Below are 25,852 nucleotides of genomic sequence, written 5' to 3' on the forward strand. Positions count from 1 at the left end.
AGCCAACTAAGAACTTGAGTTGTGAATTCCCGTGTTTAGGTGGAAGTTATTATGATTATTGACAACATGTGCACTTTGTGGTACCCAAGAAATATGTTGTACCCAAAACTTTCACACCTCCCTCAATTTATCCAAATTATGAAAATAATATGTAGAATCAGAGAGGGTACACTTGCATATTTTTTATTTATTTGTTTATAAAAATTTCCACTTCCTCCCCTCCTCCCCATATCCTCCCATTCCCCCCACTCCTCCCTCTCCAGTCCTAAGAGCAGTCAGGGTTTCCTGCCCTGTGGGAAGTTCAAGTTCCTCCTCTCTCCCTCCAGGTCTAGAAAGGTGAGCATCCAAACAGACTAGGATCTGAAAAAGCCAGTACATGCAGATGAAACAAGACCCAGTGCCTTTGTCAATGGCTTCTCAGTCAGCCCCCATGTCAGCCACATTCAGAGAATCCGGTTTTATTCTCATTTTCTTTTTAATTTTCACAATGTGTAAATTTTGATGTGGAGGATTAAATTCTTTTTTTAAATTCCAATTAGTTTTGTGGAAGAAATATAACCATGTCCTTCCAGTGTGTGTTTGTGTGGCAGTATAAACGTGAATATCATTTCCTGTTATTTCTTTTGTCCTAAAGATATTATCTGTCCTTTGATTCATGAGAATTCTTTTCTGTCCTGCCTCAATTATTTTTTTGATTCCATTTGTTGTAAGTGTAAGATCTCACTGCATTTACACGATATTTTCTTGACTAATCTAGTCAGAAATACTACTATAAAAGGAAGTAAACGAAAATATTCTTTTCTTTACCTCTCTTTGTTCTTTATAGAATTTTAAGTTTCTGTTAAGTGTAAAACACAGCATATACAAGAAAGAAACAAAATTGTACCTTGGTCTTCTTAGTCTCTGCATTCAGGCAGTTAGGAACAAAACTAAACCATAACTGTGAATTACCCTGTTCAGATAAGTTCTGTTAAGAAAAAGTAACCTGTATCCAAGGGAGACAGTAATGAAGTAGGGTGGTATGGAGAAGTGGGGAGATAAACAGGACCCATACTACAAGTTCTATCCATTATCTATCTAACCACCCATTAATCTATGGTCTATATATCTGTGTGTTCTCCATTTAAGATCTATTATTTTATATATTGCTATCACATCACATCTTCAAAAATCTTTGAATAAGCATAATGTAAACTTAATGAAATTTATAGAAATAGAGAGAAATGTTTTTAGAAAGAGACTTTAGATAAGATAGTAAGGCAGAATCCTAAGTGACGTCAACTGTAGATAATGGAGGGACTTAGGGAACCAGCCAAGAAGACTAAAACGTAGTGTAGTCTTTTAAAAAATAAATTTAAATAACTTTTTTTCTTTTACTTTGAATATCAAACAGTTTTCCCTCCCTCATCTCCCCCCATCCATTCACCTTTCCCATTTACTCTGCTCCTCATCCACTTCTCCATTTCTCCTCAGAAAGGGACAGGCCTCCCATTGGCTTGCACAAGAAGGTACATCAAGTTAAGGCAGGACCAATCTTCTCCTGAGGCAGGGTCAGGCAATCTAGCACGGGAAACAGGCTGTCAGAAGTCAGCCAAGCACCAAAGAGAAGTCCTGCTCTCATTGTTAGAAGCCTTACTAAGAGACCAAGCTACAGGACTGTCACACATGTGCAGAGGGCCTAGGTGGGCCCCACACAGGCTTCCTGACTATTGATACAGCATCCTTGATTTCCCACAAGTTCAGACCTGCAGTCTCTGGGTTTCCCCATCATGATTCCCCTGGCTGGTACAATCCCTCATCCCTTTCTTCCACAAGATGCCTGGAGCTCAGCAAAGTGCTTGTCTGTGGATCTCTGCCTTTGCTTCCATCATTTAGTAGATAGAGTATTTCTGATAGCAATTACGGAAGTCACCAATCTGCTTATAGAAGAAAACCACTTTGAGTACCCTTCCCACCATTGTTAGGAGTCTTAGATATAAACAGGAAGCAATTCAGGAAGGAGTGGTCATAGAAAACTAAGGCAAAGAAGTGTTCAAATAAAGAACGAGGTGGCTTTCTACTGAGTGCTCTTGAGCAGTAGGGAAATCACACAGACGTCATTCCTGAATCACGTAGTAGGCTGTGCCCATGAAGGATATTTTACTAAGTAGCACAACACAGGTAAATGGATCCTTTAAATTTTATATGAAGTAAAAACAAAGCTGAATTAGAATACTGAGTCAACAACAACAGCAACAAAAAAAAAAAAAAACACGCACATGAACACAGAAGGACAGAGAAAGAGACCGTGTGGATCTGCTGAAAACAGAAAAGGGAGTCCTTGAGATGCAGAAGAAGAAGCATGAAAATGACCATATACACACTTGGAGCAGACAAAAATAAGGGAAAGTTCTAATAAGAAATGGAACACTCAGCCTTTGACAGGAAAGGGACTTTCCTTGTTTAACGTAGGAAAGAAATAAATAGTACGCAGGTGGGAGAGAATTTTGTCGGGTTCCAGCCCTAACAGTAACATCTAGCAGGGCACTAATGAGAGAAATTTAAAACTGTTTATAATGAGCCACACTTGTGATAACCCTTTTGCATAAGCTCTTGAAATCACATCTCAGAACTTTAGAATCAGTATGTTAAATTTTTAATTAGCAACAAAAGGAACTCAAACCCAGAAGAATCAAGTCACTTGCCCCAGATCACATTTATACTGATTACTAGAAATGAAGATTGAGAGTGTGCTTGGTTCTAAAGCCAGATATAGTGCTAGATATTTACTTTGTTATTAGCAAGCAAGTAGTGGATTCCACAAAGCAACTTCAGTCTTCATGATGTGTGAATTTCACTGCTGCTGGGGATGAGTTAAGATTCTTGTCACTGGGAGTCTTTCCATGAAATGATTTGTCAATCCTTTCAGAGACAGGAAGTGTCCTCTTATAAAATATGTAACCATATTATTCATTGAAAATTCACTGATGCTTAGATAAGAATGTTATAATAAGTCATGAGAACTCAATATATTGCTCACAGTAAAATATAAATATGAGCCAAATGGATCTCAGAACTATGTAAAACTGTTGCAAATGGTATTAATGAGAAATAAGATTATAAAAGCTTAGTATTTAGATATTCCCATATAGTTTGTTAACTTTAGACCAGGATTCTAAGATAATACTATATATAAATTTATGTAGATATAGTGTATTATTTTGAAATTATACTTTGAATTTTAATCCTTATACATGCAGAAACATTTTTTTACAATATCTATCTAACTATATTTATCAGCAGTGTGTGTGTGTTCATATGCATTGCCACAGTACTCATGTGGATTGACATCTGGTGATGACCTTTCAGAACTGGGTTCTCTCCTTCAACCCAGTGGGCTTGCACATTTTGTTGGCTAGTTTGCATTTTCACTAGTGGGGCCAGCTCCCTGGTCAACTACACAAGTTTTGAATAAGAACTTTGATTTTATTTTTTGTCATATATTTAGGTTTATCTTTATTAGCAAGTAAAATGTACATATTCATGAGATAGTATTAGAGTAGGCATACATACATATTATCTACTGTATAAAACAGGTTACATATTTCTCCTAAAACAGTTTTTCCCTCTTCTTGATGGTCTAAACTTAGAAATCCTTTATTTTGGTGGAAATGGACATCACTGTCAACTGAAAATCTCTCTGCTATGCATGAGCATGCTGGGATATTTTACTTTCCACTAAAACTTGATCAATCAGCCTCTCTCTGCTCATGTCTCCTCACCTCCCCATTACTCCCTAAAGTCTCTGAAAATCAACAGACTTTTTCAATAACAATGATATCAGCATTTTAAAATTACACATATGAGTGAGACTCTATGTAAAATATGTAGCCATGCCTGGATTATTTCATTTAAAATAACAAGCCATGGTTCTACCTGTGTTGTCAAAACATTTTCACTCTGTGGACACATAGTGTTCCATTGTATGTGTTCATGTGTATACACATTTTATATCTTTATTCAACAGTTGATGAACACCTGAATTATTTCCAAATAATGGAAATTGTAATGAACATGGGTTTGAAGACCTCCCTTTAAGTATTAGTTTCAGTTCTTTTGAATATGTACTGACTAGTGGAAATACTGGAGTGTGTGGTCATTTTATTTTACTTTATTGTGAATTTTGCAGAGGCTTCACACTGTTTGGCATAGAAATTATACTAATATAGACTCTTATGAAACATGGTACATCAGCTCCTTTTTGTTCCCAATTTCTTATCACATATCTTCAGCCTTTTAAATAATATTCATTTGATTTTGATAATAAAATATTATGCATTTGACTTATTAGCTTGAAAATTGATTATAAATATTGTACATTTATTTTTCTATAACAAATGTCTACTGAAGCCTACTCACTTATTTTTAACAAGTCATTTGTTGTTATTGTTTGTTATTGAGATTATTTTGCTGTTCCTTATAGATTCCAAATATCAACCCCTTATTACAATTCAAGAAAGTTTCACAGCCATGCATTTAAGAAAATTTTATTATAATGGGAGTTGCAATTTTCAAGAGCTTAGGTATATTAAATATATCTTTGCAACATTATAGAGACACTTAATCTCACTTTTTAAAAGAATGGTTGTCAAATTTACAAGCTAATGCTTATAGTGATATTTCATTTGTACTTTAATAAGTAAAGCCTGCCTGAAAATAAAAATGCAAAATGTCATACCAGTCAGCCATACAGGTCAAGCAGTGTTGACACCTCCTTTAGTCCCAACAGCCACACTAGCTAATCATAGAGGCTGAGCAGTGGTGACTCAGGTCTTTAATCCCATCACTTCAGAGGAATATGAGGTTCGATGAGGCAGGACCATGCTCTCTTTCAGTCTGAAGGTTTTGTCGAGGTAAGAGTTCTTTAGTGGCTTGGGTACTTTGCTTTTCTGACCTTCAGGTTGAACCCCAGTACTTTTTTTTTCCTCCTGTGTTTTGTTTTTTTTTTTTTTTTCATGCTACAAATACTATACAGTGTGCCACGGAAAAATTTTAGTTGCTTATCATGAGGGAAATCGATGTCTTAAATTCAATCTCGTGCTTTATAATATAGCTTTAGCCTTGTGCTGTAGAAGTGTTATCTCAAAGAATTGTTTTCTTTGCCCTCCACCTGCCTAAAGCACATCAATTGATATGTGTGTCTCTTTACTCTAGCTGTGGCATGCTGTGGTTACCTTTCCCTTGCAGACTCCAAATAGCATAGTATGGATGCAACTGGAAAATTCACCTGAACTCATATCCTGCAGGTTTGCTTCCACCTCAGGCTTTTCATGAGATCCACAGAATCAATGTCCTGTCTTTTATAAGGCTGACAATAGTGACTCTTCAGGTGTATTGAATCCTCTTTCCCATACCATTTCCCAGTCGTTCCCATTATTTTATCAAAGCATTTAATAATCATACTCTCACAGAATTGAATCAATTTTTCCAATAATTTTAAGTTTGTAATTTTATCATACTTGCTTTGGGTTGCTTGGGGATTTTAGGTTTGATTAACTGTACAAAAGTGAAATTGAGAAACATGAAATAACAACAAGAATCAGTTATGTTCTGTTGTTTAAGCCAATCAAACTTAATTGTAATTCATAATGTATTCTGATCACTCGTTGATATCTGACATTGTACAGGAAGAAAAGTCAATCAACGTGTTTAACAACTTATTTGCTTGGCGTTAACTAAAATGGCTTGTTTTCATCAGTTTTATACCTTAAGTTAAAATCATTTGAGAAATGCTTACTTGAGTTTTCCATGAATAAGCACTAAGAATGAATTAGTTATCATGTGATGCTAGGTAAAAATTTTACTGTAGACATTTTTTCGGTATTGAGTAAATAGGCAATTTAATTGTATTAAGTGAAAGAATTATTAAGATCTACTTAAGCAGGTATGTTGGTATCAATGGTATCTATAACAAAAGACATGCTATTTTGACTATTATTTTCTTCCCCCAAATATTAACTGAGTCCAGTTCAAAGGGGCAAACCTAGGACGAATGACAGGTAGATAGATAGATAGATAGATATACATGATTGATTGATAGATAGATAGATAGATGATAGATAAATACATAGATGAAAAGATAGATGATGATAGATATATAACACTATATATGTATAGATATATAATATATACTTAGATAAAGAATAATATAGAGATGATCGATGATGAATACATATACATATATACATACACAAATTAGAGAAAAGTAATAAATTTTTCTCATAGCTGATAGATTGATAAATAGAAATACATAGATAACAGATTATTTTAGTGTTTCTATTGCTGTGACAAAACATCATTACCATAAACAGTTTGGAGAGGAAAGGGTTTATTTTGCTTACAATTCTGTATCATATAGTCCTAACTGAGGGATCTGTGGAGATGAAGCAGAAACTCTGGAGAAATGTTCCTTACTGGCTTGAGAAGTGTTCCTTACATCCTTGATGTTCGAGGATTTCTCTTCCTGCTTTTTATAGAACCCAGAATCACAGTCCAAGGATAGACTGTTCATAGTGTGTTGTGCTCTCCCATATCAATAATCAGTCAAAAAATTAACCACAAAATTGTTCATAGGTCAATCTGCTGGAGACATTTTAGCAGTTGAAGCTCCCCCTTTTCCCAAATGAATCAAGTCTATGTTAAATTGACCTAAAATTAACCAACACATGGATATATATGGATGGATAGATGAATAGAAGAATAGTAGATAAAAGAATGATCAATCCATTATAAATGACATTGAAGATTGATAGACAATAATATGGTAGATAAATTTATAACAAGCAATTAAATAGTAGATAAGTTAATGATAGGAACATGGCAGATAAGCGATCAGAAACAGTGTGATATACACAAGGTTCTACTAGACAATTATTTCGCTGATGTCCTGCAACAATGAGAATTTAGAATTGAAATTTTGCATCGAATAATTTTAATTGTTCCACAAACATTGTAATTTTCAAAAGAAATTAATTCATTAATTGCATTACAGAGAACAAAAGTTTTTCTTTAAAGATAGAAAGTTTTAAGTTAGTGATTTAAAATAAGACATACTTAGGAGGAATAAGTCATTGACTTAGAATCCACAGGCAAGGATTTTTACAGCATATTTTTCAATGGACAATACTAACTAAAATCCAAAGGACATACAACATTAAGATTTCCGCTCCCCCCCAAAAAAAAAATCCATCTAGAAAAGGTATGTTTGACCTCAGATGACAGGTCCAAGAAGGCCAAAAGAATTAGGATTGTGTTCAAAATCGGTTTCTCCTGTTTCTGTGTTTTTATCTTCCCCATTCATCACAAGCTCCGGCTGTCCTGGAGAAAGTGCTCATCATTTATTTATCTGCAGAGACTGGCGCCTGAATTGATCTTCATTTCCATCATGCCCTGAATGAGAGAATCGTGAAAAGCCATTTGGGCCCAGACACATGCTTCCTCTGAGAGAGGACCGGTAGTGCTTTTGCAGGCATGCTACTCAGAGGGACTTCTGGACAGTAACATAAAATTTCTACCAAATCCCCACTCTATGTTCAGATAGATGTAGACATTCCATTCCCTTGCATTAAATCATGAAAGGAAACCTGACCTAATTTCTCAATTGCAGCTTCCCTTGAAAGACTGTAGTTAATTTCCAAAACTCACTGTACATAGAACTATCGAATTGGAGTCTTGTCTGAGGTCCATGGAAGTGAGCAGAATATTTCTCCCTGATTCAGAAAACCACTACAATTTTAAAATTAATATGTTTTTATTATGTCCCCTAACTATGTAGAAAGAAAATTTTACTTATATGAATATATAGATGACTGTTTTAATAGAATTTTATGATAAAGTAAAATGATTTTTTGTGAACATGTGATTTGGTATAATCTAAGTATTGGCTTGGTAAAGAACTTTTAAAGAAATCAGACTAAGAAATTGTTGGCCAAAGTCCTCGGTCTTTGAGATCACGCCCTCCTTTCACGTGAGTGAGGAAAAAGCCTTTGTAGGACAGAACTTTCTTTACTCTCAATTTCCTTTTCCTTTTGTTATCAGGATCTATATGTTAAGTGTATGGTTTTTTATCTTTTTCCCCCCTGCATCCACAGAGGGTCAAATTCCCCTTTATCAACCATGAATGTGATCTATAGTCAGGTCTACATGCCTGAGTGTGTAGATGTAATCTGGCATATTGTATGTATTTTAATTTACACACATATGTTTCTTTATATATTGCTTTCTCTGTTTTAAAAATCTAGGATAGTACAAATACAGATGAACTCTAAGTTCCCAATTAGATTCATGAAAAGAAATGCACACACAGGTAGACAACTATTTTTTTTTATTTTTTATTTATTTTTTTTCATGATCTCATCATTTATTTGTTACCCATATAGACTTATTTTTGACTGGACTCAGACTTAGAAGTAGAAGCTCTCAGTGAGGACAGCCTTCGCCTCTTGGCAATCTGTTCCTGGTGCTTTTCTTTGGCTTCCTTCATTCTCTTGGCCAAAAGTTTAGCATATTCTGCAGCCTCCTCCTTGTTCTTCTTTGTTCGTTGCATCTTCAGAGCAATAAGCCGACGTTTGTGTTGCAGGACACGTGGAGTCACAAGACGCTGAATCTTGGGTGCCTTGGTCCTTGGCTTCTTACCTTCTTTGTTTAAAGGCTTTCTGACAGCATACTGGCGGACATCATCTTCTTTAGAAAGATCAAAAAGCTTTCGGATTCTGCTAGCTCTTTTAGGTCCCAACCGACGAGGAACAGTAGTATTTGCCAGGAATATCCTTCTCTCCTTTTTTTACAATAACCAAGTTGAGAACACTCAGATTGGCATCCACAATGCATCCTCGGACAGACTTGTGCTTCCTCTCTCCAGTTCTCCTTGGTCGATAACAAGAATGCCCCTTACTCAACAGCAGACACACTCTGCCATGGGTCAGGACACCTTGTTTCATGGGAAAACCTTATTTGTCATTGCCGCCACTGATTCGGACCACGTAACCCTTCCACTCTTCACCCAGGGCATCGGCAGCCACTTCCGTGGCCATGCGCTTCTCATAGAAGGTCCGAAGCTTGCGTTCATCGTTCACTTCGATGAGTTTCTGGCAGCCGGTGGCAGGGAAGGAGATATTCAGCTTCATCTTCGCACACGACAACTATTTTTTTTTAAAAAAAATATTTATTATATACACAGTGTTCAGCCTACATGTATACCTGCAGGCCAGAAGATCTCATTACAGATGGTTGTGAGCCACCATGTGGATGCTTGGAATTGAACTCAGGACCTCCAGAAGAGCAGTCAGTGCTCTTAACCTCTGAGCCATCTCTCCAGCCCTAGACAACCATTTGTGTGCATGTGTGTGTGTGTTTGTGTGCGTGTGTGTAAGAGAAAGAGAGAGAGAGAGAGAGAGAGAGAGAGAGAGAGAGAGAATCCGTGCATGTACGTGTGTGTGTGCACACATGTGAGCTTTCATGCAGTCAACAAAAAAATAGTTCATATTAAATATACACAATGATACTAAAGGATTAGCAGATGGGGAAAGAACCCTAATTGGTCCTAGACAGTCTCATGCTCAGAAATGGTCTTCTTTTTTTTTTTTTAATCTCCTTGATTGTAAGAACTAAACCATACATCATTTCCTTTATGCACAATAAGAGAGCCACTTGCCAATCAGAGCTGCTGCCTTAGTAAAAATGAAAGATCAATTTATATGAGGGATCTATAGATCTGTGTAAGACTACACTTCACCTCCATGAGATGACATTGCCTTTCCTTGAGAAAGATGTCAGCTATTGGCACTTCAATATTCATAAGCAAAGCATCATTTTATTCCTGCTTTTGATGAGTTATGTAGCTTTGCATTTACATAGAATGAGAATTTCTCTTCCCACATAAACAATGAGTTCATGAAATGAAAGTTCTTAAAAAGAAAAAAAAGCATAAATTTTGTTCAATCAAGTACATCCTTGCAAGTTCCAAATACTCTCACTTGCATTGTAGGAGTAAAGCTAAGCTATCTGACCACTTAATGAAACCCTTCTCACTAAATTAAAAAAAAACTAAAACAAATATTATTTAATTTTCTTAAATATGTTTGGAATAATAAACTAGCTCATATTGGAAAGGGTTTTCTCTGGGTTATAAATTTTCCTAAAATAAAAATATTTGTAAGTGTATTTAGCCTGATCTCATATATGTACAAACTTCCAATATCATTAACAATTGCCCTGCCCCATGTAATGTTAAGACACCATGGTGTTAGTACTAAATTCATAGCAGAACAGTCTCATTTTTCTTTGAAGTTGGCTTATTCTGTCTCTTGCTAGTATATAGAAATCATAAGTAATATTTTTACTCAACTCTTCTGAGTCAATCTTATTCTTGGCCATATTACATTTTCCAATTTTAAATTTCCTTTTCCATGGTTTTACTTTATTGGCACTGTTTTCATGTGTGCCTGTGTGTGTCCACTCACATCAAGAATACAAGACAGAATCTGTCCATTGCCTGTGAATGCTGGGAACCCCCACTTCTCACTGAGCCACAGGTGAGCTCTTCTTGCTTCAAATTTTGTTGCTTTAGTAAAACAATTTGGCCAAAAGCAACTTATAGAGAAAAGGATTTGTGTGACTCATACTTAAGGAGGTCAGGATAGAATTAAGAAGGAAACTGGGGAGGAATGCTGTCTACTGGGTTGCTTGTTGGATCAAGGTCAACCAGCTTTCCAACAGAGGCCAGGCCTCCTTGACTAGAAACAGTGGTGCCAAGGATGGGCTGAGCCCTCTGTATCAATTAACAATCAGAACGAAACCCTACTGACATGCCCAAAAGCCAACCTGAGCTGAAAAATTCTTCAGCTGAGGCTCCCTCTTCCCATGTGTCAAGTACAAAACCAAAAGTTCACCAGAACATCAGATTTCTAAGATTTACAAATGCTACAATTTAAATGTGAATTATCACATCAGTATACCTGTCTCCAAAGCAACACAAAAGGAAGAGCAGCATAAAGATTCATAAAATACTTTTCCAGTGTTTGTATGAAAGATTCTTTCATTAAAATGTAAAGAAAATCTATAATAAGATAATGATATTATCCAAATACAAATAAGCCTATTGTTTTTCATAAATGACTCAGTAAGATCTATTTATTTAATTCTAGCAAATATTGGTTTATTTTGAAACATAAAATTTAACTTTACTCTAGATAATATTTTGCTTAATGACATTCCAGTACAGAATGTTATTTGCAAATGATTGGTAATTATTTATTTTTTAAAATTTTATATTAAGCAACCAGGCTGAAGTTGTTTATATGATATAATAAGGATTTCCCAGCTCTCACGGGCGCTCTGAGTAAATAATCATATACTGTACCTGCCATTAAGAGTTTATAATCCAACTTCCTCATTTTCTGCTGTGAATATGGATTTAGTATATGTGTCTTTTTACATCATCATCTATGAAATAAGAAGTTAAGTGAGAATTATGATAGTAGAAAGAATTCTTAATAGCATTGTGTTGGCTGCATTGCAACATGCAATGATTATGCATCTTTAATATACACCTAAATACACATCTAAACACTCACAAAACCAGATTCACTCACATATGCATACACACATGCTAACACCTACGTACAAGTGCATACAAGCACTCATATATAAAACACAAATATACAGAGATACAAACACAACACACATATACACACATTTAAACACACATATACCCATGCATACATGGATACACAAGCAAACATAACATACATATGTACACAAACACACATACAAACACATAAATGCATGAGCATACATACACATGCATGCACACACATACACACAAACATATATGTGTAAAACCACTTATCTAATTTCATTTGTGGTCAATGATTTTCATGATAGTTTATATAATCATAACTTTTCATATTTTTGGAAACAAAACATTCTCTATATAAATATGCACCAATTTCTTTGTCCTAGTTAGCAAAGTCAGAGGAATACAGTGATAATTGGAAACAATGTGCTCTGTATTACAGAGACATTGGTAAAGGGGAAAAACTGTGGACAGGGCAGCTCAAAGGAACTTGAGTCAAAATCCATTTTTCTCTGAAAAAAACCCATTTTAGTGCTGGAAAGATTCTTACTAGATATTTAAAACATTAGGGAAAGTGTGAATAGCAGAGTTCCTGTTTTAGACACCATTATCACTGCTTGGTGAGTGTGAAGCCCTATTGTATTTCAGGATCAAGAAGAGAAGACCATGAGATTCTCAGAACAAAATGTGTGCAGCTAGATCAGCTGAATCAGCAAGCTCTGAGTTCGAGGAGAAGGCATACCTGTTTATATAAAGCAGAGTATGGAAGAGTAAGACACCAGCAATCATGTTCTGTTCTCTACATGCAAAAGTACACTTGTGCATATACACAAGCACCCACACACCTGACATCATACATGCAAACATGGACAGCATACAGAGACACAGGCAAACATAAATTCATCTGCAGGCCTTTCAGAACCATTTTTTTATAATGTTTCTGAAGATTGGACAAAAAGTATAAAACTGTACAGTGCCTGAAGCACCAGTCCAGGAAATTCAGTGCCAGCTTCTAGCATCTGCAAGAATCTGCACACATGTGATACACACAAATTCTTTCAAGCACACACATATATACACATAAATGAAAATACTCCTTAAATAATCTTGTAGGATTCAACTACCTTCTGTGTTGTTTTATGTGCAACCTTTTCTTCATTTACATGAACAAACATAACTTGATTCGAGCATTCACTTGTTGTCGAAGCAACTAAATCTAATGATTAGTTTCAGTTTCATCCCCCTAAACCATTACCATAGGTGAGAAGCTGAGAGTACACAACAAGATCCTAAACTTTATTCTTCCTTTTGTGGGTGGTGATATGAGCCTCTTCCACCTGGGCTTGTTTTATTATCATAATTTTACTAATTAACTTTTTTCATTTAATTTATTTACTGACAACAGTTTCTCCTCCCTCCTCTCGTCCTGTCCCCTCCCACTGCCTTTCATCTGCCTTCTCCCACTGCCCATCCACTCCTCTTCCATCTCTGTTAAGAAAGGGGCAGGCACAGGATGGACCTAGGCTCTCTGTACGTGTGTGACAGATGTGCAGCTTGGTCTGTCTGTGGGACTCCTAGCAATGGGATCAGGTCCTGTCCCTGGCACTTGAGCTGAATTTTGGGAGCCTATTATCCAAGCTGGGTTACCTTGCCCAGTCTTGATGAAGAGGATGAAACTTGATCCTGCCTGAACTTGATGTGCCATGCTTTGCTGACACCCAAGGGGGTCTGACCCTTTCTAAAGTTTATTCTTAATAATCCTTCAATAACTCCAGAGGAAGATGGAGTATAAATATTAGTGACTTGAATTTTCTTAGAGTCAATGTGTAATTCTCCTAAAAGCAGGAACTTGACAACTTGCTCCAATTCCAAAATAGAGTAAACACAGAAAAATGCATCTTGGGGTGATAGATCCTTCATAGAGAGGTAACTTCAGTTTGAACTATTTCAAAATTTCTACAAAACTACAAAAGTTCACAGGAAGTGAGCGAGAATCTTGTGTGTATCAACATGTTTTCATATGACTTTCTGACGACTCATCCTCAGCATTTCATGTACAGCCAAGATCTTAAAAAGACTTTTAGATCTTAAGGGAGAGGCATGACCAGAAAACACAAAACCTAAAACACACATGCACACAGGTGTTCAGGCAGATTGATACAAGACAAGGTTTTTCTTTTATTCATGAAATTATATATTTCTAAAAACAGAATGTTTTTTTTCAAAGCAAATGATAATTTCTTCTGACATCTTTCTAGTAAGGAGTCTCTCAAAACGTGGACCAGAAAGATAAAGAGATTTAAATATAAGAAAAGCAATGCGGAGCCTTGAGTGGGAGTCGGCATCTACAGAGACCAAATCTGAAGACAAGAATTATTGGAGGCTGTTTATTTGTTTCCTGGCCACTCAGCCTCGATAATCACACAGAAACTGTATTCCTTAAATCACCGCTTGATCAATCACTTAATAAGTGTATTGCTTGCTAGCTCTTATATCTTTGGGTAACCCATTTCCATTATTTTATATTTTACCACAAAGTTCGTGACCTACTGCCAAGGTTCCAACTGGCAGCTGGCATCTTTCTCTTCTGGCAGCTCCATGGCTTCATCGGGAATCTGCCTTCTTTCTTCCAGCATTCAGTTTAGTTTTTCCGCCTAGTTCTACTCTACACTATAGGCAAAGCCAGGTATTTTTATTCATTAGCCAATAAAAATAACACATATACAGAAGGACTTCTCACACCAGAGAAGCATAAAGGAAGGGATGGGAAGGGTAACTAAAACTTTTAAGTATAATACAGCATGAGGAACTTAGGTGGCGGACCCGTGCTTAAGAGTGCTTGTTGTCCTTGCTCAGGACAAAATTCAGTTCCAAGTACCCACATGATGGCTCACAGGCACCTCTAACTCCAGTTTCAGAGTCTCTATTATCCTTTTCTAGCCTCCATAAGCACCAGATACACCACACTGCACATTCATAAATACATGCACACATATAGATAAAATGAATTGTTTTAAAATAAGAAATGAATTGTTTCTTACATTTGTAGAAAGTTCTACAAATGGAACTTTCTAGAGATATAAAACTCTATGACTGCAATTTCACCCTAGGAACAAAAGGAAGATGAAAGGTGCTTTTAGAAATGGTTAGAAAGAAGGGAGATGGGGAGGATAGGGGATGGCTTGGGGGAATGGGATGGAGGGGAGGGAGGAAGGATGGATATGGGAGCAGGGAAGTATATATCTCAACTAAGGGGGCCATTTTAGAGTTTGCAAGAGACTTGATTCTGGAGGGGTTCCCAGGCCCAAGGAGAGGTCCCCAGATTGTTCCCTGGGCAGCAGAGAAGAGGGTGCCTGAACTGGCCTTGGCCCATAACCATACTGATGAATATTTTGTATATCACCATAGAACCTTCATCTGGCAATGGATGGAGATAGAGACAGAGACCCACATTGGAGCACTGGACTTAACTCCCAAGGTCCAAATGAGGAGCAGAAGGAGGGAGACCATGAAAAAGGAAATCAGGACCGCGAGGGGTGCGTTCACCCTCTGATAAAAGGGGACTGATCTAATGAGAGCTCACCAAGGCCAGCTGGACTGGGACTGAACGAGCATGTGATCAAACCAGATTCTTTGAATGTGGCTGACATGGGGGTTGACTGAGAAGCCATTGACAATGGCACTGGGTCTTGTTTTGTCTGCATGTACTGGCTTTTTGGGATCCTAGTCTGTTTGGATGCTCACCTTCCTAGACCTGGATGGAGGGGGGGAGGAACTTGAACTTCCCACAGGGCAGGAAACCCTGACTGCTCTTAGGACTGGAGAGGGAGAAGGAGAGAGAGTGGCGGGGGAGGGAGGAGGAGGGGGAGGAGAGGGAGTGGGGGGAATGGGAGGGTATGGGGGGGAGGAAGTGGAAATTTTTTTAAACAAATAAATAAATAAATTTGGGGAAAAAAAAAGAAATAAGAAGTTCCACTGAGGTGACCAGAGTTTGTGTCAGAATCACGATCCTAAAACTCAAGAGCAGGCAGAGTGAGACTTTCCTATTTTGAAGGAAAAATTCTTAGCCACATCACCAAATGTGAGACAAGACTAAAGGTGTTTTCAATCAGGTAATTGGTTTACACATTCTCCTGTCTGAGAATTCATGTCATAAACACTCTACAAGTGTAAAAGATGGTCAGTAAGAGGTGAAGTCATTCTCTCTGGATAGCAAAAGAAACATGGCAGGTAAAATAGGGGTTCCCTTTGTTTATGTGTTTAATAAAATTGTGTTTCTTACTTTTCAAGCATAATTATAAAAATCATATAATTACCTTTAAATGTCAAAACAAACAGAAAGAATTAGCTTAAAATGTCTAAAAACACAAGTGGCCAATATCTTCCCCATTTAGAACACTTATGAAGGATGCAGATTTTATCAGAAATTTTCTCACAGATATGAATCACCTAACAATCACTGAACTATTTGTTATCTCCTCCAGAACCTCACAGTCTCTCTTTGCAGTCAAAAGATCAAATTACCTTTTTTTTTTTTGCACAAACACACTAAAAGCATTAAGAGGATAACAGGGAAAATATTCACAAGAGGCCACATTATCATTAAAAATTGACTTTAGCTGTGAGGGGAAAGTTAAAAGCAGACCGTGTCCTTAGAAGAAGCATTTGATGTTGCTGAGGGGGTCACTAGTGTGTCCCTACCATCTCTAATTGATGCACACAATAAAACTAATATTCTCGACTCCTTATCAGGGTCAGGGAGAATGTGGGAAATTAAATAATGGGTTTTAGCTTTTCCAGAAGCACATAAAGTGATCAAATGGGCAATGTTCAGATCTATTTGTGAGCAGTGTTATCATTTGGATTACAGTGGGTAAGAGTTCCGTTTGTGTGGTTTGAATTTATTTTAAAGGTATTTTCAGTAATATGATGATGTTTTGTAGTGGATATGAGATTGAATGTGTAGTATTCACCCCAGAATCTCTTTTACCTCTTGTGAAGTTTTATTTTATGATCTCTATGCTGATATTCTAATTTCAAAAGGTTCTTGTCCTGGGAAAAATATATCAAATGGGTTAGGTTTCAGTTATTGCTTCAGCTCCTAAAAGAACTCCATAGAGGGATGCAATATATATATTATTGCATAATTAATATAATGCAATATATATATATGCCTGCATAATTTTTAAAAATATTATATAATTTTGTATGGCACCAAGGTACTGATAGAACTCTTCTTAAAGCAATATAATTTTCTTGATTTGACATTCTTAGAATTAATATATAAACAGATAAATTTATTCTTATTGCCAGATCATATACTAACATTTATGTAAACCATTGATTTTACATTGTACTACTCAGAGGAAGACAATGAGAGTTTGCACTCTCCTACCTCAGTCATGAGGCATGAGCAGGAACAGTATCCATGGAAGCCCCCGAGATGTTGCTGGAGACACAAAATCACTGCAGTCTCCCCAGCAGCAGTCACTGACTTTTTTTTTTTTACAAATAGACATCCTATAGTATCCCACATCAGCCAGGGCAGTGAAACGATTAGTGATTGTATCAATGTAGCTAATAGTTGCACCACTAATTATTGTGATCACAGATATAAAATCTTGATTGAACCTGAGTTCATGGTCTTGGCTGTAAGATTAGGAATTAGAGATAACTGTGTCTTATTTCAAAATGTGTGGTTCTGTTGCTCAAAAGGCAGCCATTTGAAATATCTCCTTAAACTCATGGGTTTATGAGGCACTGTGTTGGATGTTGGTGATGTTAATAATGATGGGAATAATAACATTGACAATGATGATACTAATACCACCATAGCACCAGGAATCACTTTCAGCTATGCTATTAAACTTTACATCTATCAGCTTATCCATCATTACAGAATTTCTTTGAAGAAGAAAATGCTTTTACAGTAAAAATGAGGTAATTGAAGTTCAGAAAAACAGAAGACATATAATTGTCTTAGGATCAGTCAATTTCTACATTGTAAAGCCAATATTTAAACCAAGGAAAAGTGATTTCGAGCATTTATGTATTGACTTATGCTGGTAGTGTCCATACCTCAGGTAGCTGTGAATATAGTTGTAAATGTTTAATGCCATTTCAAAATTTCCTTTTGTTCCCTTTTGTATTTGCATATCTATAACCAAAATATCCAAGAGAAAACAAGGCTCACTGCTTCTAAAATATCAGTGGAGAGTTGTGTAGCCCTTGTTTTGGGGAGATCATCATCATAGTCAGATAACATGGTTGAGGATGAAATTCACTTTAGAGTGAACAGGAAATAGTTAAAGCAGAATAGAACCCAGGGTGTGCTCCTAATGGCATGACTCCTCTCAGTAGCTTTCGTCTTCAGTTGTTCCAGCATATTCCAATAGCTTATTTGAATTCTAAATCTATCCATGACTTAATCCATTCATCATGTCAAAAGCCTCATGATATAATCAGCTAAATTTCAGTTCTGTGATATTCTCACTTCATATTCCATTTTCAATTCCACCAAGTTGATGGTAGCCATCATATATTTCAAGTAATAGGAAAGCTAGGATTCTAATATGGCAGACACAACAGTAAACTTTGTGAAAATGAAACAAGAATAATGTACCCAATGCAATCCTTTCAGAAATTATGAACATGAAGGCTAATGATGGAGATATCAACACACATGTTCTATATACAATGGGAGGGATGAGAGATCAACATACGTATTCTATATAAAATGGGAGGGATGAGATATCAACACATATGTTCTATATACAATGGGAGGGAAGAGATATCAACACATGTGTATGTCCAGCAGCAGAGCCCTGAACATGCACCCTGTTTTTGGTGGGGCTCTTTCCTGATACCTTTTGTCTGCATTCTATGGTGAATAGAGCATAGAGAATAAGGGTTAGTTTATGAGGACAATCAAATTGCAAATATAAATTACCTGGGTTAGATTAATGGCAGGGAAAGCATATCAGGGATCAGACTGAGGGTCAAATCTAGTACACCTACCGTTCTTATTTAAAGGGCAACCTGAGTTAAAACAGTAGTTTCAGAGATAAGGTAAAAAACTAAGCATGCAGAAGTAAATAATATTGTATTTGATAAGGCTCTAAAATACTTTCATATCTTGGAGATTTGGATGAATGGCAGTTTATCCTTATTCTTAGACTCTCTAGGGAATTTTGTCTACAAAAGAAAACGGTAGGGTTTACATACCTAGAGCTGTAACCAAAGACCAAACAGAAACAATACAGGAAGACTCCTGGGTTTACAGTTTCAGAGGAATGGGTCACTGGTGGCTTGAGTCCTTGTAAAAGGGGACAATACACTGGTGGCCAGGCACCTGTGACTGGAGAGATTTCTTCACTGTATGGTTGACTGAGAAAGCTGGAAAAGGAGCAGGCTGTGATGATGGCACAGGCTTGTTTTTCCTCCACCCTCACCCCTGTATTTTATGCAGGTTTCTAGAATTTGGGATGCTACCAATCATCAGTGACTATCCCGCTGCTCAATTAATCCTCCCTGGAATCTTCATCAAGGACACACCCAGATGTTCGCTGTTCCTATCTCCTAGGTGATTAGAAATAACCTGGACTATAGATCCTGTTTCCTTGAGTCTCAGAAGCAGCTATGACAAAAGCTGAACCTGGACCTTTGCCACAACACTGGGAAGTTTCTATTTCCTACAATATGTTAAGGAGGAAAAAAAAAAACCCTGCAAGATACCTCTGCTACATTTCAACACTTGGGACAGTAATTCTCTAATCTGGCACACATCAGTAAAATGAGGAGTCAGCTTGAAGGGGGAAACACTTTCCTAACAAGATTTCTTGGAGCTGTCCGATGTAGCTAAACAGTTGTTTCCTACTGAATAACACACACTTAAGCAGCCTAGAGTTATCAGTATGAGATGCTTCAAATTATGCAAGGCAGTCAGTGAGTCTTTTATTATTTTTTATTGTTCTAGAACAAGAAAACGCTGCATCTTTCCTTTCCAGGTGGCTGAAAAGTAGCTGAACGTGTTGAACTTAATGCGCTTCTTGAGAATGCTGACCTCTTGAATAAGAATGAAAATCACTAAATTTCTGCTTAGAAACTGTTGGATTCAATCAGTCTTGTAACGATTTTGCTTTTTAAGTGAGCACATTCCTGTAAGACCAGAGAAAAATACCCTCACTTTGCCTATTGCTGCTATAAAAAGTAATGGTGCAGTACTTAATTACTATGCGGTGTGGCTTTTTATTTGAGTATTTTAAAGTATTAGTACAAATATCATAGATCACATTTCTGAGAAGGGCTTAAATAGAAATGAGGCGCACAGATTTGTTACATTGGGGTTCCAAACTAGAAGTGCTGTTTTTCCTAAAACTGTTTTATGTCTGCATCTCTAAAAAAAATAGAAGATGAACAAAATTACTTTTACAGGTATCTAGTTTTGTGGTTTTACTATTTTTGGCCCAATTACAGAGACTTCTTCGAAAGCAATTGCTAAAACTCTCCAGCATAGTCAATGGTGCAGGGTATTTTCCAAAGCGTTTCGTCAGTTGGTCATTTCCCGCTCCCCATTCTTCGCCTCATGGACAGATAATACAAGGACAGACAGCACCGACAGCATTCTTCACGCACCTCATTTCTCTTCATATTAAACCTCAGTTTCTGGGTACAATTTGTATTTTGATTAACATGGTAAGAAAAATGGATCTGTCAATCTTCCACCCATACTGTGATAGGCATTCAGGTTCATGTCATAGCTTTTCTATTGTGGCAGGGCTTCAAGGACCAACGTGTTCAGGTGTCTCTGCTGTAAGGTGACTTAGAACCTTCAGTTCCATACCGGAAATGATACAGCTTGATCAAGTGGTAATTCTAGTTCTAACTTTATGAGGAAACACCATTTCGATTTCCATACTGGCTGTACTGGTTTTCATGTTTAGCTGCTTTATCGGATGTCTCCTTTTTCCCTCTCATCCTTGCCTGAATTTATGTTCTTGATGAAATTATGTTTCCACAGGAAATGAATGAGACTAAAATTACCATGCTAAGTAAAATAAGACAGATTCATCAAACTCAACAATATAAATATCACATGACTATGGATATTATATGGAATTTTAATTAAATGTCGTGTTTAAGTAGAAGGGTCATTATTGGGACCAGTAAAATGTATGTGGCAAGAGACTGACAGAGTCACATGAATGTGATCAGAATATGTGGTATGCAAATGTGGACATAATGCAATAAGATTTGAAATCTACCATTAATATAGACTGATAAATGATTTTCTTCATAACATAAACCTCCTTATACTCTGTAGCATTCATATTGCTTTTTTAAACCTGGTACCTTTATTTCATTATTTGTTTGTTTTAATACAAAGCTTTGGCATTAGCAATTTTATGAAAAAATAAAATGTATTAAGAGTAAATGCTTATGAGGCATAATTGGTAAATGAAACACACACAAAAAATGAATACCATTTTTTTCTTCAAGGTAATCAGTCAGAAAGCAATGTTTTTCCTTCTTCAAAAGAATTCTGCCTTGTTAATGAAATGTTGATTTCACCTGTTTGAGAATTAGTGGCCACATCTTGAGGATAATGGAGGTAGTCCCAAAGGTTGTATTGTCTCAAGGTCAAAGAACCTGTCACTAGCAAGGTCAACCTTCTGTGATGTTGAGTCTGGCTATGATGCTAAGGTCTTTGAGTCACCAAGTGTGCCACCAGCTGAAACTGGAAGGACCCCATACATTGCGAATATTTTCCTCACTAGTCTCAACATAAAAGGATTTTGTTATTAATTTTAAAATTAAATCCATACCCAAGAAGAATAAAGATCTCATTGATACAACACCAAGGTGATATCGAAACAGTGAGCACAGACATGAGCTTCTTGCTCTAAACTGATCTAGCATGTACCACACTAAAGAAATACCTTCTACAGAGTCCCTGTCCTACCTCATACTCTGGGATGTGATATTCACATAAACTTTCTGGCCCTCTTTACTAGTTTCTTTGTAATACAAGGAGGTTAGTACCTACTTCATAGGGAGATTTTCAAGAGGAATTAATGGGTTAAAATTTTATAATGCATGGAAGAGGACATAGTGTATTCGTGCTTATATAAACATTTGTCAACTAGTTAAGTTTTGGACGTCATAGCTTTATGAGAACAAGCCCTTCATGAAAGTTTAAAGAGATACGCTAACTAGAGGTAGGCCTTAGACTAGTGTAGAGAAAAGCAACTTGAAAAACATTCATTATTTGAGAAGAAATCTGAGGGATAAAGGATGAACAAAATTGCATTTGAGACTTCTCTGTGCTTAAGTCTCCCTGCAGAAATAGCAAGGTAAATAGCTCTTTGTCCAGCAATCCACTTTCACCAAAGCTTAAGATCTCAGAAGAGAATCCTCAGTACCTCCTTTTGTCTAAACACAAAAGATCCAGTGAAGAAAGCAGAAGGATTGAAGTGGCCCAAGCATAGCACCCTTGCTAACAGATAATGGCTTGCCCCTTAGGAAAGGAAGAAAAATATCAGGGCCTTCAACTGGAGACTCTATGAAGGCCACCATGGTGAAATACTGGACTGCCCACGGTCCTTTACTCCTACCACCATCCCATTCTGCTAGGTAAATGGCAGCAGCCTCCACCCATCCCTCAACATCTGGCAGAAGGGATGTGGAAAGATTCACTCTTCTGGCAAGGTTTGTGCAAATCCTAGTATAGGATTTTGTTTCTGCCCAGTACTTGGCCCCCTGAGTTTAGATCCAGTACCTAATTGAAACTGAATGTTTGTACTGGGGCCAGAGATAACATAAGGAACCTTTAGTCAGGTCAGGAAGGAGACCATGAATCTTTTTTGGCCTGAGCCATTGCTAGTTCGGGTCATACCTGCTCTTCTTCTAAAATTAAGTAGGGTTCTATGACTATAAAACAGGTGTGACACAGCCTTGATTACTAAATATTGTTTGGAAGACAAGAAGAGGCACAAGGCTGTGAGAGAAACCAGAAAACACAGCATCCTCCCTCCCATGTGACCAGTACAGAAGTCTGGGCACACACTTTATAGGCTAGGAGAGAGTGGGTTGGGGTTTTCCTAGCACTAAAAGAAAGGAGGAAAAAAAGAGAAAAGAAAACTCTTATCAAGAGGAAACACTACCCTGTCTAAACAAAGGATTGATGAAGTCATTCTTACATAGACACAAGCTGAGAGACTGTATCCTTCCAGACCTGTTCTGCATAAAATGTCTAAGGATGTGCTTCATACTAAAAGAAACACTAAGGAGTAGGTACCCTCTAGAGAGAAAAACCAGAGACTTACACAGACTTACTGATATGGTGAATCTGTTATCTGTGAGTAGCTAAATATTTTAAACATTTTAATACAATTATTAAGGAACTATGATTTAAATATGCATAGTTGTTTAATATTATCTACCTAATATAGTTTCATATATGTCATTAATAGCAATACAAAAAAATTAGTAAAGAATTTTTTATATAAATCATGGACTGACTTTTAACTATCTTTCTAATCATAATTGATTATTTGGAAACTTGGCTACTTTTATGAATTTAGATATATTTGTTAAAAGTTGATTTAAATGAATTTTAATATTTCATAGTTTGTGAGATGAGGTATTGTTTAAAATGGATTCCCTTTGCAGCATAACATAACTGAACCTGACCTGTCAAATTGCTAAACTTCACCCTCATCTTCAGCATGCTAATCTATTTGCTTTGAATATATATCCTTCAGTGGGTGTGTCACAGCATACAGCAATTTTATTATTGCTTCTTTTGGAGCATACTCTTTGTCAAAATGACTTTATCAATTTATGTTGCCACAAATTGTTTATCAGAGAGACTCTTGCGTAAGTGGAACAGTTTTCGATTCTACATAAGTGAGATCGTGTAGAACATCACCTTTGTGGCTGGTTTACTTCATCAAGAAATCTTTATCTTTCCATACTTGTTGACACAAACAACAGAACTTCATTATTTTCTTATGGAAGAATATAATTCCATTGTGTGAACGTACTGCCTGCATTGTCACCCCTTTATTCATTCATCAGTAGGTAGACAGTCAATTTGTTTCAATTTCCCATCTACTGAGTGGACCGTGATAAATACGGGAGTAGATGTGGACTGTGATAAATATGGGAGTAGATGTGTACAAGAGTAACATGTTGGTTATCAGAGAGACTCGGAGGAGCAGTGTGGTGGCCACAATGAAGAAGTCTACCAGTGAGTGTAACTAACTACAATTAAGAGCAAGGTACTCTGGTATGCTCTTGCAAAGACGGTGACCATAGAAAACAATAATATGTTGAGTAATGCAAAATAACAGAAAGATATTCACGATTTCCACCATAAATGACAGACATCTAAGACACATTTGTGTAATACTTTTATATAATGTATATTAAAGCAACATGTGATACTCCATGGATATGAACTTCTTTGTGTCAATTTAACAAATAAATAATACAACTAAATGTTATAACTATTGTGAAATCACAGTTGAATCATCTTATTGAGAAATTTTACTGTTTAGGGCTCAGAAGTTAAATTAACAAATTTTTATTTTTTTCTATTCTTTAAGTGATTGTTGATTAAAAGTTTGATTATCTTTGATAAAACATATTAATTTCTCTATTTTGAATAGAAACACAGTCTATAATATGGAATGTGACTTTATTTTTTTTTAAAGTTTATTAAAATATAAAAGTTTCCATTTTCGCCCCTCCTCCCAACACCCTCCCACTCCCCCCACTCCCTCTCCTCTTCCCTCTCCATCCCTAAGAGCAGTCCGGGTTTCCTGCCCTGTGGGTAGTTCAAGTTCCTCCCTGCTCCCTCCAGGTTCAGGAAGGTGAGAATCCAAACAGACTGGATCCCCAAAAATCCAGAATATGCAGAGGAAACAAGTCCCAGAGTCATTGTCAATGGCTTTTTAGAAAGACTTCGGGTCAGCCACATTCAGGGAATCCAGCCTCCTCCAGAGAATCTGGTTGGATCAAGTGCTCCTTCAGTCTCAGTCAACTGACCTTGGTGAACTCTCATTAGATCAGTCCCCTTGTATCAGTGGGTGATCGCTCCCCTTGTGGTTCTGATTTCCTTTTTTCATGTTCTTCCTCCTTCTGCTCCTCCTTTGGACCTTGGGGGGCTCAGTCCGGTGCTCCAATGTGGGTCTCAGTCTGTATTGCCATCCATCGTCAGATGAAGGTTCCCTCTGATCTTGCCCTCCCTGCTCACGTTCTCTTTCCTTCTGCTTCTCGCTTGGACCTAGGGAGTTAAGTCCAGTGTTCCAACGTGGGTCCCCGTCTCTATCTCCATCCATTGCCAGATGAAGGATCTGGAACTCTTGTCTATTTCCAATCTCCAGGAGAAAGAACAATAACATCTTGAATTTTGCATGCAAATAGATGGAAATAGAAAACGCTTTACTGAGTGAGGTAACCCAGACCCAAAATGAGGAATATGGTATGTACTCACTCATAAGTGGATTCTAGCCATAGTTAAAGGTCTTTGAGTCTATAATTTGTGATCCTAGAGAAGCTAGATAAGAAGGAGAACCTGAAGAAAATTTATATAGTTATCCTCCTGGATAATACAACTAGGCAAGATTGCCAAGCAAACTCGGGTGCATGGGGGATGGGGGGTGGAAGTAAGGGAAGATGGTTAGGGAGAGGGGAGAGGGCGAGAATTGGGCATGCCTTGGGGGAATGGGAGGGGGGAGGGAGGAAGGATGGCTATGGGAGCAGGGAAGTTTATATCGCAACTAAGAGAGCCATTCTAGGGTTTGCAAGAGACTTGATTCTGGAGGGGTTCCCAGTAAAAATTAAATAAAATAAATAAATAAATAAATAAAAAGAAAAATAAAGAAAAAGAAAACACTTTACTGAGTCAGGTAAGCCAGACCCAAAAAGAGGAATAAGGTATGTATTCACTCATAAGTGGATTCTAGCCATAATTAAAGGTCTTTGAGCCTATTATTCATGATCCTAGAGAAGCTAAATAAGAAGGTGAACCTGAAGAAAATGCAGGTAGTTTTCCTCCTGGAGAGTGACTTTCTTTTGATTTTTATTCATTTCTGAGTACTATCAGGCAAATAAATCATTCTGAGGATTGTTCGCACACCTAGCGTCATGGCTCTTTATTGGAGAATAGACAGCTCTTACCCACAGTCTGTGAATTGTGGGGTTTAAGAAAGCTGTGGCTTATCTTCAGATGGC

At 37.0% G+C, this 25,852-nt stretch overlaps 1 protein-coding gene and 1 pseudogene across 1 annotated transcript in view; one reads left to right on the forward strand and one right to left on the reverse strand.

Annotated features, from left to right (window-relative positions):
- The window catches only part of Cntnap2 (contactin associated protein 2), a 2,060,022-nt gene that overhangs the window by 196,365 nt on the left and 1,837,805 nt on the right, over positions 1-25,852 (forward strand). The gene's annotated exons all lie outside the window — the stretch shown is intronic.
- Positions 8,396-9,167, reverse strand: LOC146889682 (small ribosomal subunit protein eS6 pseudogene; annotated as a pseudogene).

This window comes from Myodes glareolus, chromosome 25, assembly GCF_982192425.1.
Source record: "Myodes glareolus chromosome 25, mMyoGla1.1, whole genome shotgun sequence".
Lineage (NCBI taxonomy): Eukaryota > Metazoa > Chordata > Mammalia > Rodentia > Cricetidae > Myodes > Myodes glareolus.